The sequence below is a fragment of the Dermacentor silvarum genome, chromosome 7, assembly GCF_013339745.2.
Source record: "Dermacentor silvarum isolate Dsil-2018 chromosome 7, BIME_Dsil_1.4, whole genome shotgun sequence".
In the NCBI taxonomy this organism is placed as follows: Eukaryota; Metazoa; Arthropoda; class Arachnida; order Ixodida; family Ixodidae; genus Dermacentor; species Dermacentor silvarum.
In genome coordinates this window covers 153,751,466-153,764,091 of record NC_051160.1, presented here as the reverse complement: position 1 = coordinate 153,764,091, position 12,626 = coordinate 153,751,466, and the positions used below count along the sequence as shown (strand labels likewise).

Sequence of the window (12,626 nt, the reverse complement as noted above, 5' to 3'; positions counted from 1 at the left end):
GCGCGGGTATACTTGCGCGGAATGTGTTTCACTCGGCTGCAAAACTTTGCACGCTGCGGCATCGAACACGCACCAATACGTGTGCAAACTACGGGAAGGTGATCGAAGATGAGGGATATAGCACTGTGTGTACTGTCAAAAGGAAAGAAAGAAAGAAAAAGAAAAAAAAAACGCCCTGTCCCGAGTTGGCATAATGATTCAACCTTTATTTCTTCTTTAACCCGACATGTAACACCATTTATTACATGAGCTTTATCCGTGGGTAAAAGTAATGGCACAACTCATTATTTGCCCGTTCATTACATGCACCAGCCAGTCCAAATTAACACTATACTAGAGCTTATTGACGCATCGCATTACACTCTAGCACGGCATTGCAACGCTCACCGGACTCTCGTCTGGTTGACTTCTCTGCCTTTCTCTCCTTGCTTTCTCTATCTCTTTGTATACAATGTATACAATGCCCTGTGGCAGAGAAAGCGATCTCCTCTTCCAGAGTTCAATTATTTGTCAAGCAATCATTTTACTCTTCCAACAACTACTGCATAAATGGGAAAACGAAACCGATTTTGTTTTGTTCTCCGCTCTCCCAGCACCAGGTGGAACCACGCGCGGCGCTTCCGATCTCGGAGGATGTAACAAGACGAGCGGTTGACGAAGCTGCATTGTGTAGCCAGCCGGTTTATCTTTTTATGTTGTATAGTTTGTTAGTTTACCGTAAATATGTCTTGATTTGTACTCAAGAGTGGAGCAAGGCCCTATGGAACAGAGATTGACGCATCGTGAGCGAAGAACAGACGCGATGGATGGTTAGGCTGCTTGACTCTCGGCTGTACGACTCTCGGCATGTTAGGACTGGCAAAGTTCCGAATTTGTCGCGGTGTGGTGTACGCTTCTGTGCTCGTCAAGTGCCGTCAGAGCGCGGGGATGTTTGAACGGAATGTGTCCCTTCGTCTACAAAACTCTGCACGCTGCGGCATCGAAGTCCTGTGTACGGGTGCACGTATGCGCTTGGATACGGGATAGCCTGCCCTCAACGGATGTTCAACAGTGTACGCACGCTGCGCGTACGCGTACGTATGAGGTAAGCCCGTTGTAATTCTATTTGTTCGGTTTGCATAGTGTAGCTGTTTAGATGATGTGTGGTAAGCTGGCGTCGCGAACAGAACTATTTGTTTTTCAAAAGGCCAGTAAACAGCGTCATAGGGCAAAAATGGCGCGTGAATGGGAAAAAGGATCACATAATTTCACATCGATCTCCATGGTAGCGCGATCGAAATTTTTTGTGTGGCGCGTATAACCTATTGCTCATGCGCGTTAAAAACTTAGAATAAGAGTGCATTCAGTTGCGCACATAATTCCTATTGACGCTTGTACTGTCACTATACGTGCGATAGTTGCCTCCTTGTTTGCATGCATTTTCATTATAGTTACCAAAAAAAAAACAATTGTTAGCTCTGCTGTGTCTTTCCTTGGTGCAACTGCTTGTGGTGCAGCAAGACGTTTTGCTTCTAATGATGTCTGGGCAATCCAAGCGTTCGTGTCGTGTAGCTAGCTGTAAATGTATCAGTTGCAAAAAAATTGTACATGCCAGAGAAGCAAATGCAATCAATATAGACTGTATTTTATAAATCCTTCAGTTGAACTGCTTAAGCAGAAAGTAGATATGCGTGAAAATCAGATGATTGTGCTGATGCTTAGCAAGAGCAAGGTAACATAACATTACTGATTCAATATTTTCTTTTACTGAAAGACTAGTTGCTGGTGTCCTGCTGGAGCTGAGAAGAGATCTGCTGCCTGCCATGAGGCCATGTCTCTCAAGTTACCGCAATATTGTTGCCTTCAAAGTAAGTGGATTTGTTTCTCTCAGCATTTTACTACCAACCTGCATCATGGCAATCCACTTAGCTGTGTAGGTGATCACTGTTAGTGACATTGGAGTGCTGGTGGACAAGCACCCTTTGAATGTTACAACACACAGCTGTAGCAATATGTGAAGCTGTTAATATACAGAGTGTCCCAACTATGATGCATGAATATTTTTTAAATAAAGATGCCACGTAGCTGGACAAAACCAAGTTATTATTACGTTTGCCATTGCTTGGAGATACTGAGAATATTCTTTGCATTCTGCCTAATTAGATCATTAGTCTTAATTAATCAACCTCTCAATTACTCTAATGAGATGAAAAGTGTAAATGAGGAAATTGTAGAACACCATGAACTCCCGATACAGCATCCTGTTGTGCAAAAAGTGCTACATAAAAGTGTTCTTCCGAGCGGGAAAGAAGCTCGCGAATACACATAAAATTGCCGCATGAATGGCCGCTCGAGGCTCTTTGCGTGTATTCGTGGCTTTCTTTCACGCTCAGAAAAACTTTCATGTAGCACGTATTTCATGTGATTATAATATTTGAGAAGTTGATTAAATAATTTACACTTAATTATGCAATTAGGCAGAATGCAAAAAAGTGAGTATCTCCAGGTGATGGCAAACTTTACCTTGGTTGTGCCCAGATACGTAGCATTTGCATATTTTCAAACCTTTGTGTGTTGGGACACCCCGTATAAGCCAGATTTGTTTCTCCAAGTTAATATACTGATGACATTCGATTGTGGTCTAGCAGGCAAAAATGCTAAACAGGAAGGAATTTTAATTTGCTCTTGATAGGTTGTTCAAGCAAATCAACCAAGTTGTTACGCATGAAATGCGGCATTTGTAGGTGTGTTCTGCAACACTGCAGCCCTGTAGCCCTAAATAACTTTTGAGTAAAGTGCTACTACTATAATTTCTCTAAAGCATGCAGCAAGGTTCAGGATTCCAGGAGGCTGGCATCAAGAGAGATCTATTTATATGAATTTCATATGTGAAAATGAAGTGTTATTGTTTGGATGACTGTATAAACTTATGCTTTAATTCCAGTCTTGCATGAGGCAGACTTGGACGGGAAAATTGATTTCTTTTGGGCGATGTGGTACAAATGCATGGGGTAATGCTTGTATGCATACACATTACATCCCTATTGCTTAGCCAAGGGGTGCCCCTGCGTGTTAAAATTTACAGGGCTCAGATTGAAGAATGTCAACTTTTGTAAAATCAGCTACACCTTTTAGATTATGAGATTACAATTATTGCATACCGTCATAGTGTGGTATATGGGCTGAATGTTTTTCACTTTGTCTATAAAACCCTGCACACTGCGGTATCATGAAAATTTATTTTATGTAAAACAAGCCATGCTGCTTGCCGATTTAAGCAAATATAAGGCAACTTTTCTAGGAATGTTTCTGGCCTTGTAATGTACTTCATGTTATATTCTTTAAGACTATAAAGCAGATTGTTCTTCTGTACATTTTCTGGAAACTTAAACTGCGGTGATCTAAACCACTTGGCAACAATGCTGTGATCGCTACTGCGTGTGGAGCAAACGCAGCTTTGCCTTGTTCAATTGTGTCGCGGGCACTTCTGAAGCGCTGCCTATTTAGTAAATAATCTTGGTGGCATGGAAGCGCCATCTGCTTCTATGCATTGCTTTGTTTTCTTGTGGCATCACGTCACATTATAATCGTAATATTTTTTTTCGTTTTCTGAGAGTCTCATATTGCCCCCCCCTCATCATGCTGTAATTGTGGTTGCATTATTTATGTGCAAATATTTATGTATAGATGACCACTGCTCCAAGTTCCATTTTATCGCAAAGTAAGCTACGAATACCCAAGGAATTATGTATAGCAAAATACCAAAGTCAAATTGCCGAACACAACCAAGCAGACTCAGTGCACAGTCTCAAACCAGATTGCATTGGTCATGCAAAGGTGCACAGCATACCTCTTTATTACTTGCTGAACAAGCTGTGAGAAAATTGAATATTTATGTTTGCTTCAATTAAGTGCTGTCAGCCATTACTTCTGCCCTCGGCAATTGTGGACTATTATCACGGCTTTTCTTTTTCTAACTCATTTTGCTTATTATAGAGGGATTACTGCCTGTGTTCATAGGAAATAAATCACATGGGCAATCAAACGCCAAGAATGTATAAACTTGGAACATTGATTGTGCAGTTTGATGGTTCAGAATAAGTAGAAATACAGCATAAACACTTAACTTTTACTTGAAACAACAATAGAGCAACAATAGAGCTGTAGCCCCTGTGCCAAGTAAATTTCAATTCTGCTTTTTGCATCCTATCAGAGCGCTGGTAACATGTTTCACATTTCTGTCAGCCAACTAACCTGTCTTGTAACAGTAAAAATGTGCCAACTATATTTTTTAACAACATGCTAGAATATGCAGGCAGTTCGCTTAGAAAACTAAAGCCATAGAATCAATACAGTGATGCGACTTTCGGTTTTCATGTTGAGAAAAGTAAGGTGGGAGCTGTTTCCAATGTTCTGACTAGATAGCAAAGCTAGTATAAAAAGTTGAACACCACTGAGCTCTACTATGGGGGGCTGGATAGCGCATTGAGCGCCTTCGACTGAAGCCATTGTCCCAGAAGTTGGTACTTCACGACTTTGCTGTGGCATTTCACCTGCACAGGAGTGCGGCATTTCTTCTGCTATAATGCTTGCCCTTTGTGCCGCAAGCTACCGAAGCAGTCCAGAGAAGTATTTCGAGAAGACGTCCAGAATTTTCCATCACAGCACTGACAGCATCGCTAACATGAGTGGCGCGTGCTGAAAACACTTGTCAATCAGAAAATGCTTTCTGTAAGAAAAACTTATCACGTACGGGTTCAGAACATCGTAACAGCTCTCACCAGACATGTGGAGACATCGCCTAGATGTGGAAAACCACGAAGAAAAATTTTTATGGCAGCAATATTGTGCAACGGCACACACTAGTAAGTGCAGCGTATGCCCTACTTTTGGGACAAGCCGCTGCACGACACTGCATTTCTGCTGGCTTCATCTACCCCTGGCTCTGTGGGCAGCGAAGCGGCATCCAGCAAAACATAGTAGAGATCAGTGGTGCACATAGTATTTTATGTCCCCTTTCTCGATGCCAGCTGAACACACGGTAACTGTTTCCAAAGCAGAAAAACTAAGAGCAAGGGCTCTGTACACATTGCATCGTAAAGTGGCTGATGCTTGGGCAAAGCAAATACTGTGCATGGTAGATTTGTGTGAGGCAAGCTAGGAGTCAAAAAGCCTGCTGCATACTAGGAAATGACCAACATATTGTTGCATGGTGAAATTCTTTTTTTATTCCTCATCACTCATTTGTGTAGGGGAGACGGCTCTCACAACTGGAGAAGCCTGGGAAGCATGCAGTACTCCACAAAACCGGTTTCAACGTAAAATGTGTCTGCATCATAATTTCATGGCTGCAAGAGTGAGCCCAATGGTAAACACATCTGAGTGTTCATGATGTCATGCATTATCCACTTTATCTGCACGTCATACCTATCTTGACAAAGCTGATATTGCCTTTAGAGAAATTGTAGATGTTGTGAGCTTGCATTTCAGAACGCACAACAAGCTTAACACGTACAACACCAGAACAATTTGTTGAGAATTTCGGATCAGGAATCTTCGAAGCACGATTTGTTTAGTGGTGTTAAGATTCTGCTTAAGGTTGTTGATTATTACATTCATATAGTGTTCAAGCATTGCTGTAACAACATTCTTCGCTTGGAGTACATAGTAAGGGTGTACTCCACATGAGCTGGTGGCATTTTGCTCCATATTCAAAAACTGGTTTCTTCTTCAGTTGAGATTTTCAAGTTTGCATTCTTTATTAGCTGTTGTATGTAACCTATCCTAAATGTTTGAATAGTGAACACGTGACCTTTTTGATTGATTTTGTGGATTGTACACCCTTGCTGCAAACAATTTGAGATGATAACTGTTTCCGCCTTAATGAAAAATAATTGCTTGAAGCAGCCATAGCCACCAATAATACTAGCATGACACGATTATGAAAATTGTGGTATTGTCTTTGATTTATAATGTTTTTAAACATATGGAGCTCTGCCTGTGGTGTAAATGGGTTCCTGATATCCATTCGTGATGCAAGAATTTGAAGAATAAACTGAAGCAAGAATGTTTACTTACTTTTCAAGAGAAGCTCATGGCAATTTCCTCATGAAAAGTAAAATAACTAGAAATAACTTTACTGAGCTGAGAAGAGTGCTACAATTGTCTCATTCGAATAGTGCCATATACAGAAGCTACAACAAATGTTTACTATTTTGGTTGCATTTGTATATATGGTCTTGTCACGTGTTGCAAGCTGCATTCAGAATGGCCACAGCTCAGTCATGATTGTGGCATTGTGCAATGAAGTACCGCTAGCATCACCCGGAAAGTGTCGCAAAGTTACAAATACAACTTTAAATGGGTTCTTTTAGGAAAAAAGACTTAGCTCAGAAAATTATCCTTTTTTATGCAGCCTGTCGAGACAAGGTTTCTTTACATGGCCATGGCGCTCAAGGAAGAAACCGAGACTGTAGACTGCCAACGTTCATTCCTGTTCCGGCAAAGACGGGCCAGCAGTAACCAGCAGGATTTTACAAAGTGAACTCATCACAGCTTGAGCCACTCCATGCCACAAGCAGTTGCTCCTCGAGCCACCGTGCAAAGGTTCCTTGGGGCACAAGTCCAACTCAGCGCCACAACCTTTCTTCTGCAGTTTTTCTACCTACTTAGCTAACCAGGTGGGTCAAAGATGGCAGAGGGAAAGGGAATCACAGCTTTAAGCATAGAACCTGCTCAAGCTTAATGCAGTTTGAGAGTGAACAGTGAACGAGAAATAGGTAGAGAGAAATAGGACACCTCTTCTCCCTCAGAGAATTGGCAGTGAAAAAAAAACTGCTTATGAAGGCTTGAATATTGGTCGGAATAATTTGGCATAGGTAGCATAATGACTATGAATGTTTCTGGCTAAGGTAGTGGTAGTAGGCTGAATAATCAAGGAGTTTAGATATAGATTAGAAAACAAATTTCATTACACTACCAGAATTTTAAATCATCCCAATAATTCTTTTAATTGACGGTTTATGCGTGTTGAGCAACAATGCTTCTTGATGCCTGCTTCTTGCTGAGATCATTCTTATGCTGCATAATTCACCTGTTCAAGTTCCATGTTTCTCCCGTCCAAGCAAATTTACATTCATCACAAGAAAATGTATAGATGATTTCCAGAAACTTGCTGATTAAATGACAGAGCAGCATGGCACCCCAGGCTTTCTTAGATGTGCGTTCAAGAGCCTCAGATCTCGTGAATGTTAGACATACTCCTGCTGAGCAAGTTCTTGGTATCATCTACAAGGTCATTTCAGAATATGAGTTTGCTTAAGTTGGAGAAACAGTCAATCGAAGACATGTCAAGCGATATCGCTGTCGATGCATCTACATTCCAACTGAAATAAAAGTAAATATAGCACCAAATGCAAGAATTATTGGGATGATGCCATTCTTGCAGTGGAATGAAATCCTTCTTCTAATCTAAATATGCAATCCATAATAATTCAGACTACTAAATACTTCTAAAGGGGTTGCGTCGTGAATTATGCATGTTGTATTCCGTATTTTCTTACTATAAGACCCAACGATGCTTAAACAGCAGAGAAAACATTAAGAGCTGAGTACTTAATACATTATATTGCTCCATAAATCAGTTTCCCTGCCAACCTCAGCGTCCCGCGCTAATAATGTTTGGGAGAATGTGTGAAACAAGGCACCTGACCCATAGGGTAGTGCTGTTCACTTTGTTTTGGAATGAAGGTCATACTGTACATGTATGTGATAGCCATACGTGTCATTACCTTTAAAAAAAAGGAAGCAAAACTGCGAGTCTGCCTAAGTGGAACAGATTCATTTAAAAAAATGTTTTGTGCATAAACAAACAAGGACGAAGAAAAGGAGCAACACAAGCACGATCGCGTTCTAACAACTGGTTTTATTTTCGAAGAACCATTTACTTAAGAACCCAGATCTGTGCTATCCAGTCAACACAACACATCAATAGCGTATATAACAACACTTGTGATAAAATGCCACGGATAAGCGCGACCCGGTCAACATAAAAACAGCAATGCGCATTAAACAAGCACTTAAGATGGAAAAGACAGGAGCGAATATAGCAGTCAAACAGAAGGATGACTGATGCATTTTTCCTTCTTTAGTTTTGCAATCCAGTGCGCTTCCACAATTTCTCTCGCGATTTGATTTCGATGCCTAAACAATATGCCGGTGCTTCTAAGTCAAGGTGAGCACGCATGTTCTTGACAAAGCATAGCCAAATGCTTACTAGGGCCAGCTTTCAGACTGGACAAGTGTTCCCTTAGTCTCGTGTTAACGCATATTGCAGTCTGCACTACGTACACATGACCTCATGTCATAGGAACCTGATACACAACTTTCTTCGCGCAATGAAGAAATTGGCTCTCACGTGGATTTTTAATACTGCATTCTTTCTTTGCATCACCCTTACTTTCGAACTTGCTTTTTATCCTAGAACACACACTACCTCTTGTTTTTAGCCGAAAGCACCACTTTTACTTCGCAACTCCCAGCCACCTTTTTAAGTCTGTGTGAAAGGCCATGCACATACGGAATCACTGAAACCTTGGAAGCTAATTCTTTCTGGCTTTGTTTTTTTGTGCATAGTTCTTTATCCTGTTTAAGTTTTTCATAAGTCTAGCACATGACGCCAGCATCACAGCGAGCAGGCACCTACCCGGCCTCTCTCAACCGATCAACTTGCTCAAGAAAGGCAATGTTTACTGTGCGGTAACACGACTTCAACAATGCTGACCGGCAACATGAAATGACTATGCCATTCTTCACAAGCCTGGAATGGTTTGAGGCATAGTTCATTAGCGGTTTTCCAGCTCTGGGCGTGAATGACCAACACACATGTTCTGGTAGAATTTCTAACTTGTTATAAAGGAACTGTAGCTTGTTATCTACCGGTACTTCTGAAGTAAAAGTCAAGCCTTCAATAGTAGTAGAAGCCTTTGACTCTAGGCAAGGGCTTAAATTTTACTTTGCAAGTACTGGTAGATAAGAAGCTACAGTTTCTTGTTAACAAGCTACATGAACTATGCCTCAAGCAATTCCAGGCTTGTAAAGAATGGCACAGTCATTTCATGTTGCCACTCAGCATTGTTGAAGTCGTGTTACCACACTGTAAACATTGCCTTTCTTGAGCAAGTTGATCAGTTGAGAGAGGCCGGGTACCTGCTCGCTGTGATGCTGGTGTCATGCGCTAGACTAATGAAAAAACTTGAACAGGATAAGGAACTATGCACAAAAAATTTAAGGCAGAAAGAATTAGCTTTCAAGGTTTCAGTGATTCCATATGTGCATGGCCTTTCACACAGACTTAAAAAGGTGGCTGGGAGTTATGAAGTAAAAGTGGTGTTTTCGGCTAAAAACAAAAGAGGTAATGTGTGTTCTAGAGTAAAAAGTAAGTTCGAAAGTAAGGGTGATGCAAAGAAAGAATAGTATTAAACATCCGCATAAGAACCAATTTCTTGATTGTGTGAAGAATGTTGAGTATCAGGTTTCTATGACATGTGGTCATGTGTACGTAGGGCAGACTGCAAGATGCATTAACACAAGACTAAGGGAACACTTGTCCAGTCTGAAAGGTGGCCCTAGTAAGCATTTGGCCATGCATTGTCAAGAACATGCGTGCTCACCTTGTCTTAGAAGCACCGGCACATTGTTTAGGCAACGAAATCAAACCGCGAGGGAAATTGTGGAAGTGCACTGGATTGCAAAACTAAAGTAAAAATGCATCAGTCATCCTTCTGTTTCATTGCTAGATAAAGAGAATTCGCTCCTGTCATCTTATCTTTAACATAGTTTCATCTTAAGTGCTCGTTTTATGTGCATTGCTGTTTTTATGTTGACGGGGTCGCGCTGTTGATGTGTCCTGTTGATTGGATTGAGCAGATCTCTGGGTTCCTAAGCAAATGGTTCTTCGTCCTTGTTTGTTTGCGCGCAGAAAATTTTTTTAATACAAAGAGTTTTTCAAAACTGTAAGGAAGTTTTTACTGTGTGCAGTTTAAAAAAAGAAAAAAGCTTCACAGCTGTTACTAAATGCACTCTCCAGAGCTTTACACTATGCAGCTCTACTAGTTTACACAGAATACACTTCACGTCTCGTCACGGCCCAGGTGGCTATTCAGGTTTTTCAAAGGTGTTTCATTGTATGGGACGGCACATACAGCATCACTTATTTGCAAGATATTGCATTCCAATTCTGTCATATGAGATAAATTCATTAGAGAGTTTTAAATTGCCCTAAATGTATTACAGCTGTGGACCAGTACACTGGCAGTAGCTTGCAGTAACTATAGCTTGTGGAAATATAATTGCAACTGCCATGTTATGTGTACCTGCTAGTGCACAGGCATCGGCCACAGAAATCTTTAGGGTACACTAGTTTCTTCTATTTTGGAGTACGCATCCTCCACCAGATTAAAATGTGAAGTGGATTGTCATTTGCGGCGTATACTCCTGTGTAAACTTTATAACCATTTCTCCTCATCTGCTCTACAGATCATTGTTGCTACAACTGCAAAAGCAGGGTGCCTGTTTACAGCACCTGTAGAGAGCAAAGTCGGCGAATCTTGAATGAATAATCATATAATTTTAGTATTTTCCAGCAAAGTTAACACTTTGTGTCTTCCACTGTGGTGTTTTTCAAATTCTAAGGTTGGCACATGTGCACAAGGTTTCACTACAGTATGTCATTTTGCAGGAAAAAGTGTATTTGCGCGTGATGTTCTGCTGCACAGAATGTCATGAGTTTTCTTATGTGTCGGTCACCATCTCGCAAACTGCTCCTTTCGGAGTTGGAAGGCAACATTAATGCGAAGCACATTTAATGTTCGAAAAAAAAAGGATGTGCCCTCTGATCCCCTTATTTCGATGGGGGCGAAATGCGAAAACACCCGTCTACTTAGATTTAGGTGCACGTTAAAGAATCCCAGGTGGTCCGAATTTCCGGAATCCCCCACTATGGCGTGCCTCATAATCAGATCGTGGTTTTGGCACGTAAAACCCCACAATTTAATTTTTTTGATCTCCTTATTCTCCTCACTTGATGCCTAGTGTTCTAATAGCATGATCGACACGATGAGCATCAATGTGATGTGCAATTATTGTGTATTGGGGGCCAGGGTACATTCATTTTAGCAGCTTTTTCGGTTGACTTGAATCAGTATTGTAGAATGCTGTTTGCTTCTTTTACTCATTGTTACCAAATATCACTTTTGACTGCTGCAACAAGTATAATGTTGTTTGCTAGCACTCCTGCCAACCGATATAACTTGAAGGCATCTGTGATAAAAAAAACAGCTAATGATTTCCCAAGAGCTAAGGTCCAGTGAGACCAATAAATTTTAAGCTAATACCTGTGGATGGTACTGCTGAATGAATGCCCATCCAGTAGGACTGTCCATACCATTTTCTTCCATAAAATTACATTGAAGATTTGAACAGAATCTGAACATAGACTTGTCTGCAAAGTGATCCATTTCCTTATCCAAGTAATACAGCTTCAGCAGGAAGACTGAAACTTCAAGTCGTCAGTAGTGGCATGAACATACAGTAAACAGTGCTAAACTTTTCCCTATCTTGCACCTTTTATCATTTCCCGTCCCATTTTTTTTCACAGGCTGTTCTTTACTATTTATGGTCATACCCAGTTTAATTTGGTGTCCTTACTTATTTAATATTTGACCAATATCTTTTTTTCTTTATCGGATCTTGATGAAATGTTTATTGATAACGTACCTTCATTTGCCATTTCCACTGATCTTAACCAGACACATCATGTTACAAAGTTTATTTTGCCTAATTCTTCATTGCTTTTTTTGCCAAATGTCCAAACAGTTTATTTTAATTCCTATGTTGATTTCTGGGAAGAATAGGTCTACTAGGTCTACAGATCGTTTTCTGTTTAGGTCATCCCTACTCATTGTAACAACTTACAGCAGTGCCCCTACACACTCCATCACAATCACTGCGAAACACACCCTTCATACCTTTATTTTAACACTTTAGTTTCTCTTGACCTACTATATGCACCAGATGAGGGTAGGGGCGAGTGAGCTATGCACATCCAAAACCGCTGCCAAGGAAAACAGTTGCTGCCCTGATGACACGTATCTGTCGAAATGTTGGCTACAGCAACATCCCTTGTTTTGACAATGTTGAACCACGTTCATGGTTTTTTAATACTTCAGTTACCGCTTTGTTGTGTTCTGTGATTGTCTTTTGTTGCCACTTCCTTTAGGATGGAAATTCACCAATATTATTTGTTTCTCCTAACAGCAGCAAGTTTATCCTTGCAAGGCATGTGCGAACAGCTTTCACCAGGAAACAGTGCAAGACGAGTGGTCGAAGAAAATAAAATTGCTTCTGTGATCTAAAGTACTTGATGAATAAAATTTTGCACTTATTTGTATATATGTCGTGCAATTCATTCATATCACAAAAAGCAAAGTGTTTGATCTTTTGAGCTATTTCAATGTGTTGGCCAGACAGTTTTCTCCATAGCGACCTGCTGCTTCTGCAATGAGCTGCATTCATGACATTTGCATTAAAGGATATGTACTATCGGGGACAAAAGTGCCCAGGACGTGCGAGTGTCGACCAAATTGCAT

The 12,626-nt window shown here is 40.7% G+C and overlaps 1 long non-coding RNA gene across 2 annotated transcripts; it reads left to right on the top strand.

The window, feature by feature from the left end:
* Positions 1 to 650: 650 nt before the first annotated feature.
* On the top strand, positions 651 to 12,416 carry LOC125947020 (uncharacterized). Of its 2 annotated transcripts, none has more exons than XR_007468075.1 (4): positions 651 to 1,084; positions 1,754 to 1,847; positions 6,395 to 6,659; positions 12,298 to 12,416. It is a non-coding gene; the product is annotated as an uncharacterized LOC125947020 (long non-coding RNA). The 2 variants fall into 2 exon arrangements; XR_007468074.1 differs by having other exon boundaries at positions 12,295 to 12,404.
* Positions 12,417 to 12,626: the final 210 nt, after the last annotated feature.